We start from the raw sequence: 8448 nt of genomic DNA on the forward strand, positions 1-8448 counted from the left end.
CCCTAACACAGAGGGAGAGATAGAGGGAAAATTCTGTTCACGTTTTTCACAGAGCTGTCACAGTAGAATCGGTGCTGGGGATTCGTTCACCGTTGGATCGGGCTGAAATTTATACAGCAGGTTCGGGACTCATTGCTCTTCATTCTGACCGGTTGGATCGTTGATACGAGGTCTGAGTTGGGAGATATTAATTTCACACTGCAACAGTGATTTTTAGAGGTTTTCCTCTCTTGTTCTTCTCTATTTGAAAGCTTTGTTGCTTTGTTATTTGGTTGGGTGTTGGCATTAATTTGTGCTATTGATTGATACTATTTTGTACTCTTGTTGATCATAGTGAAGCTATTTCTTTGGTCTGGACGACTCGTGGTTTTTACCCTTGATTTAAGGGGTTTTCCACGTTAAAAATCTTGGTGCCTTTATTTGTGCTTTTGGTGATTTATTATTGCTGCTCTTTGATTATTGCTCCTCATAGATTCTTACAAGTTAGGAGAAATTATATCAGTTGCATTCTCTGGTATATTATTTGTGTTATTGTTTTCCCCATCAGAGTGGTATCAAAGCTCTTGGTTGGGCTATATTTACTTGCTTGAATGATGGAGGCAAATGCAAAGATGGTTGCTTTGAATGGTACAAATTATCATTTGTGGAAGGGAAAGATGAAAGATTTATTATTTGTCAAGAAATTGCATCTTCCGGTCTTTACTACACAGAAGCCAGATTCTATATCTGAAGAAGAATGGGACTTTGAGCACCAACAGGTATGTGGTTTTATTCGGCAATATGTTGAAGATAATATTTATAATCATATTGCTAATGAGACACATGCCAAAGCTTTGTGGGAGAAGATTGAGTATTTGTATGCTTCTAAGTCGGGCAATAATAAATTGTATTTGTTAAATTGTTTGATGAATTTGAGGGAGAATTCTTCTATTTCTGATCACTTAAATGAGTTTCAAAGGCTCCTAGATCAATTGTCAGGAATGGGCATAAAGTTTGATGACGAAGTTATGGGATTATGGTTGCTTAATACTCTACCAGAGTCTTGGGAGGTATCTTCATGGCACAGTTAATATGAAGCTTTGTTTTGGAGTTTGCAAGGGGAGCTATGGCTTGGTAATCAAGACTACAGAGGTGTGTAGCGTTGTCTACTACAGAGGCAGAGTTCATTGCTATTACTGAAGCATGCAAGGAGTTGCTATGGTTGAAGAAATTCTTGCAGGAGCTTGGTTTTGTGCAGAACAACTATCCCTTATTTGTGGATAGTCAGAGTGCTATCCATCTTGGTAAGAATCCAACTTTTCATTCTAGATCCAAACATATTGATGTATGGTATCATTGGATACGTGATGCTTTGGATGCTAAGTTGTTGGAGTTGGAAAAGGTTCATACAGATGATAATGGTGCTGATATGATGACTAAAGCATTGCCAAGAGGGAAGTTTGACGTTTGTTGTGAGATCGCCGGTTTGGCAGTTATCTCTACATAGTTGTAAGGGGGAGATTTGTTGGGTATTGGGCTCCCTTCCTATGTGGAGAAAAGGCCCAAAATTTGAGAAGCCCATGTCTCACTTAACCTAGTGGAGAGGGGGCTATAAAATAAAGAGAGAGGCAGAACAATAGAGTCAGAACACACTGAAAGCCCTAACACATAGAGGGAGAGGTAGAGGGAAAATTCTGTTCACGTTTTTCACAGAGCTGTCACAGTAGAATCGGTGCTGGGGATTCGTTCACCGTTGGATCGGGCTGAAATTTATACAGCAGGTTCGGGACTCATTGCTCTTCATTCTGACCGGTTGGATCGTTGATAGGAGGTCTAAGTTGGGAGATATTAATTTCGCACTGCAGCAGTGATTTTTAGAGGTTTTCCTCTCTTGTTCTTCTCTATTTGAAAGCTTTGTTGCTTTGTTATTTGGTTGGGTGTTGGCATTAATTTGTGCTATTGATTGATACTATTTTGTACTCTTGTTGATCATAGTGAAGCTATTTCTTTGGTCTGGACGACTTGTGGTTTTTACCCTTGATTTGAGGGGTTTTCCACGTTAAAAATCTTGGTGCCTTTATTTGTGCTTTTGGTGATTTATTATTGCTGCTCTTTGATTATTGCTCCTCATAGATTCTTACAAGTTAGGGGAAATTATATCCGCTGCATTCTCTGGTATATTGTTTGTGTTATTGTTTTCCCCATCACTTTTGAAGGTTTAAAATTGTTTTAAACTAAATCAATTCGATCACCAAGTTTGGATGCAAACACCTCTGGATAGTACACTTTCAATCGATAAAAAAATAGAGTTAGTCGATTGATTTCACTAAATAAATGTTGTATTTCTATAATCAATCAATTGAATTAGAAAAACAGTTGACTAAAATATTGGAAAAAATACAGAAATGCGTATTTGTGAGTTAAAGCAAGAACAATGTAAAAGATCAGCCAAGACAGGTTCCAATGAGTTATACAAACATGTTCAATGCTACAGATGCCACCAAAACACTCAAGAATGTCAAAACGATGGTTTAAATCCAAATTCTTTAAACTTTAAATGATAATGCAAGAGAGAAGGGTTAGAGAAAAGATTGATGCATAAGATTTTTATATTAGTTCACTCAAACCAGAGCTACATCCAATTTGTCAAGGAAACCTGAGCTTGACTTTGCACTATTTCAAAATATTTCAAAGTTTACACTTTTACATTTTCAAAATAAGCTAAAACATACACAAAAGACTCTTGAATCACACAAGAATCACAACAGCACAACAAGGCAACTCTTGCAGACCTGGAAAACCACCAAGCACACACACAAAGCTTGAGAAAGATGAAACCTCAATGGTAGCACATCTCTACCTACCACAAACACCTTCTCCGAGCTTCAAAACTAAGCAAAATGATCAAAGAATTTCTCCTCATTTTGCTTCCGTATAAATGGTATCTATTGTTCCTCCTTCTTAAAACTGTGTTTTTATTTTATTTTTAATTTTTGAATATAATTAATAACAAGAAAAAATAATTCATAATTTTTTAATTTAAAACAAAAAAATCTTTATTTTACTTAACTTTTAAAAATGTAAATTAAAGAAAACCTTTTTAATCAATTTTATTATTTTTTTCAGGACAATTTATTTTAAACTTTTTTAATTACCACTTATTTTTTATTTATTCAGACAAAATTGGGTGTTGACAATTTTCAGTTTTTGTTTTCCATTAGTAGACATCTTCTTATCCAACAACCGTAAAAAGTATTGTTTTTTATGTCATTTACCTTTCACTTATTCATATTATTAATATACCCCTTGATGCTTTTTGGATGCATATATAAAATTTGTTTTTTTCGTCTTTTTCATATTGGGAATATCTATACATTTGCATATTAACATTGTGCTGCAAACACTATTCATCATACAATTTTGACTTCTGTTTCCCAAGATTCATATTTGAACTTTTTGCCCTTTATAAAAGAAAATCTCTGAATGCCCCAGTCATGGAAACTAAATCAACATTTGCTTTCCTTTTCCTTTGTGAATGTTTTTCCTTCTTTTCTAGGCTCTATATCAAATTCATTTGTTTCTATTACTTCTCCAAACACCATAAATCTCTGTCAATTTTATTTGCTGCATCTTGTTGGTTTATGAAAACATTAAAGAGCAATAAACCTTACAGATAATCAATTAAGCAGTTCCCAATACTTCAAATAATTAAATACGGAAGCGTACCTTCTTATTGGGAGCAATAGATGAAAAATGGTACTTGCTCTTTCAACTATAGAGCACCTGAAGGTTCCCTCTTGATTTTCTCTCATGATGGAGAGGGAGAGAAAGAAACAGGAATAATACGTAACGTGTGTCCATAGATGGAGACCATAACCCCTTATGTAACTTCTGTCAGTTACTTACTTAATTTCAATATTCCTAATTTGCCGCCTTCATCAAATTAGAATATTGCTGACATCTACACATTTAATATATTATGACATGTATAATTAATTAGATCACTTTAAATACTTTGGCTAATAATATAATGGCCCTAACACATTTTATTATTTATTATATATATATATATATATATATATATGTATATATGTATGACCCGAATTGCTAAAAATCTTCCACTGGTGACAAATATATATATATATATATATATATATATATATATATATATATATATATATATATAAATGTGTTAGACTTTATGAGCTCAAAATTGTGATTATATGCCTTAAGTATACTCAAAAGATCCTGTCCATTGATTACATTCGCATATAGAACCAAAACACTTTTAATTGCATTAATCACAACTAAACCTGACAATGATCACTAATGCTGACAGATTCATCATGACATGTGTAGCATGAAAATTACGTGAAGGTGATTTGTACACATCTATTTTCAACTGGTCCTTACTTTATCTCAATGAGATCAATATAATAGCCTTAATATACAGAGTGTAATTTCTGAATAATATCCAAAATATGTCCAAAGACATTGCTTGCATGCATAACATAATGCACTCCAGAAACCCTTACAAAACGTTATAAATTTTTATTTGGTTTTTGACCAATGGTTCTTCTTCAAAATTTTCTCTTCTAATATTTGTTTCCTGTGAGTATCAGTTTATCCTTCTTAACTTCGTTTTTTAGTTTTCATAGTATGAGCTTTAAGCTTTGTAATACATTTGTTTTTGGTTGTTGGTTCTAGAATAATTTTCTTTTTTTTGCTGCAATTTAAATAATTTATTCTTATGTTATATCACTTTTTAAAACATTTTGTGTGTTTTGTTTTGTCTTGAACTTTGGTACTAATATTTTGTATTCATATTTTCATTCATCTGTGAACTAATCTTTTAGATTAATATTTTGTTTCTATTGTGGTGTAGTGTTTTTATCATTAATGTTTGTTTTGAGTGGTTCCAAGATTTGATGAGGTAATATTTGTTATTCAGAAATTATGTATTTAATTTTTGATTGTTGGTGTTTTTTTTATGTTATTCTGTTTTAAAATAGATTGTTATTCTCTTTCAATGGTTGTTTCCTTTAGTAATTCAAAAAAATTTATGTTTATATCCAGTATTTTTTTTTTCTTTTTAAATTACTGGATTTATACATACAAGTGAAATCCTGATAGTATATATTTTAGATTACATGTTTTAGGCTTGTCATTGATTCTCTATGACAACCTCTAAGTGATTATCTATGTATTGAGGGATATCATACTTAATGTTTGACAAATTTTATTTGTTTGACTAACCTGTTAAAGATATAAAGCTAAAGATTTATTGTGTTGGGCCAAGCTGTCAATCATATTTGACTTTATTGTGGAATATTTCTTTTTTTTTTTTTTATCTCTGAGGTGTTTATTAAACCAGACAAGCAATTTATATTTGCAAAGATTGACTACTGTGGGAAATCTCTTTGTGGGGCACTAAAAAATCCTTCTAATTCCTTACTTTGCTTTTGTATCTATGGTATCTACTTCCTTTTCTTAATTAGTTAACAATAATGATTGGCTTGTCAAGTAGAGTATCAAATTTGTGAGCATATCAATGTTTATGTTAATAATTTTCTCTTTCATACATACTATTGGTATGGTTTAATGTGATAGTTTTTTTATGAACAACTTGGGGAGCCTTCTATAACTTCTGTCCGGTTTGTCTTTTTGTTTTTCCAGTCTGTCCGGTTTGTCTTTTTGTTTTTCCAGGCTACCTATTAGATGAGATTTGTGTTCACTCCAAGCCTTAGGAATTGGTAACTTAAAAGATATGATAATATTTAAATTTCTTTGTATTCATTACTTATATTAGATCCTTTAATATTTTCATTTAAATTTGTAAGAAATTTAGTTTGTTTATTTAAAATATTGTATGCACACTACAAGAAAAAGTGGTATTATCTACTATAAAATTCCATAGGTAACACATAAAATCTGTAGGTAAAATTGATTTACCTACGGATTATATAGAGTGAAATTCATATAGATTGAAATCCATAGCCTGTCAAATCTTGAATTTAACCATTGATATTCAGTATTTTAATTTGTCCGAAAACATTTCCTTTCACATTATTGATGCATGTCACAAAGTTATTGAGAAACCAAACACTAATAGAATGCAACATTATGAATTCTAAATTGGAAAAAGTTTTGTAGAGAAATTCATTAGGATCTTTGTGTTCACATGTAGGTGGGGAACCATAATCATCATATAGTTGGTGTTTAGTTTTAATTAGTTATTAACATAGGATCGTCTGAATTATAAATTATAAATCTAATCACATATCTACAAACCAAATTATTATCATAGAAGGATCATGTGAATGATTAGAAAATAAGCAAATTCTAATGAATACAACCATGCATGATATACTGATAGTTCTTCAAATTTAACTTTGACCCATTTTTATAATCTTGTTTTTCATTCACCACTGGGCATGGATTGGTGTTTCCCAGTTTAATTTGATCCAATTCCTTGGAAATCACCATGCACCCTTTATTGCTATTGTTGTTATTTTACCAAAAAAATATAGAAAAAGTGAAGTCACATTTTAGGGACTAAATCAATATAACGGAACATATAATACGAACTAATTCAACATGACCTAGATGTTATAGAAATTAATATCAAAGAAAGATCAAAATCCAAAAATCTTATATTTTAATAATTGAAATGAACATTAATTTTATGAAGGGATTAAACCAAGAAGGACATAAATTAGAATCTAATCCTAATCATTTTAGTTTTCCACTCAACTATCAAGTATCAAATATTTAAGTTTAGTTTGGGTGTAGTATAAAATAGAATAGGTACTACCTCAAAGGTATCCTTTCCCACAGAATCATAGACTACATAAACTCCATTGCCTGATGTAATCTCATTGATGCGAGCAACAAAATCCTCTTCTTTATAGATTATAACATGATGACACCAACTCCACCAGTTGCTGCATGGACAAGAATTGTATGACCAGATTCAACATGTAAAGTGATACGTACATAAACTTTGTTAATGTAAAGAGAAAATGTATTTATTTCAAGACAAAGCATGAATTCATCAGTTAATATTCTTGGGTTTTTTAATAAACTTAAATGTACTAGCCGTCGTAAGAAACTAGTTATTGGGTGGTTAATGTACTAACCGTTGGGTGGTTAATGTACTAGCCGTTGGATAGTTAATAACCGTTGGGTAGTTAATGTACTAGTCGTTTATAGTCGTTGGGAGTACAATGGATAAAAATTGTAAGCCTATAAATTGTATTGCTGATGGCATGAATAAACACAACAAAAAGTGAATAAGTTTTCCTTCCAAGAGCCTTTTTTAGTAACAAAGTGGTATCAAGAGCTAGGTAGACAGCTAGGGAACTAGAGAAAGCTAGGTTGTTCTTGAGTGTTAGAGAGAGTTAGTTGTCCGAGTGTCTGAGTGAAACAAATAGTAAGAAAGAGTGATGGCCAACAATATGTCCTTACCCCAGTTGACACAAAATGCCAACTACGATAAGTGAAGCATGCAGATGAAGGCCTACCTCGGATCCCAAGACATATGAGATGTAGTTGAAAGTGGCTTCGAAGAGCGAGAGGATTCTGATGAACAAACAGTTGCCCAAATTGTTGCGTTGAAAAAAACACGAGTCAAAGATAGGAAAGCTATGTATGCATTGTACCAAGCTGTGGACGATGCAGGCCTTGAGAAGTTAGTAAACGCTACGACTTCAAAAGAGGTGTGGGAGATGATTATGTGAAACAAGTTAATATTCAACCTCTCAAAGGAGAGTTTGAAAGGTTGTTGATGAAGGAGAACGAAGAGGTAGTTGAGTTCATATCTCAGGTGGAGACTGTGGCAAACCAACTTGGCAAGAATGGGGAGCCGTTGCTTGTAAACCGAGTTGTGGAGACAATTTTGAGGTCATTGACAATTGAATTTGACAACATTGTGTGTGCCAATGAGGAATCCAAAGACCTCTCAAAACTCACGGTGGAGGAGCTTGCTTGATGGAGACCGGCGACACCGTTGATCGGCGAAAATGTACTCTGTTTGATAGAAACGACCTCTAAACATCAATTGTTCGGTGGAATCGACAGAAGATTGATGACTCGATTCGTTCGGAGTTCCAGTGGGGAACTCACGTATTCCTTCTTGTTAAGGTAACCCTAGGAGGAGAAATCCTCAACTAAGGAAGGAGGTGAGCTGATGAAAATGGAGGAAAGACTCAACTCTCATATATTCATCCAAGCTGAATTTTACAAAGAGTGGCCTGCCTTTTATAGGTGAAGGCAGCCGAAACAGTAAACAAGAGAAGGATGGATGTCTATCACAAACCTAACGACAAGAGGAAACCCTAACGGTGCTAAAGATGGAGAACGTGAATTAGAAACTAGCACACATGAAGTAGAAGGGTTTCGTGTGAGGTAAAACGTGAGGGTTGTTGCTGAAACCCTAACAGCAGCATACAAGATGCATTTTAGGAGAAA

The sequence above is a fragment of the Vigna unguiculata genome, chromosome 11 (genome assembly GCF_004118075.2).
Source record: "Vigna unguiculata cultivar IT97K-499-35 chromosome 11, ASM411807v1, whole genome shotgun sequence".
In the NCBI taxonomy this organism is placed as follows: domain Eukaryota; kingdom Viridiplantae; phylum Streptophyta; class Magnoliopsida; order Fabales; family Fabaceae; genus Vigna; species Vigna unguiculata.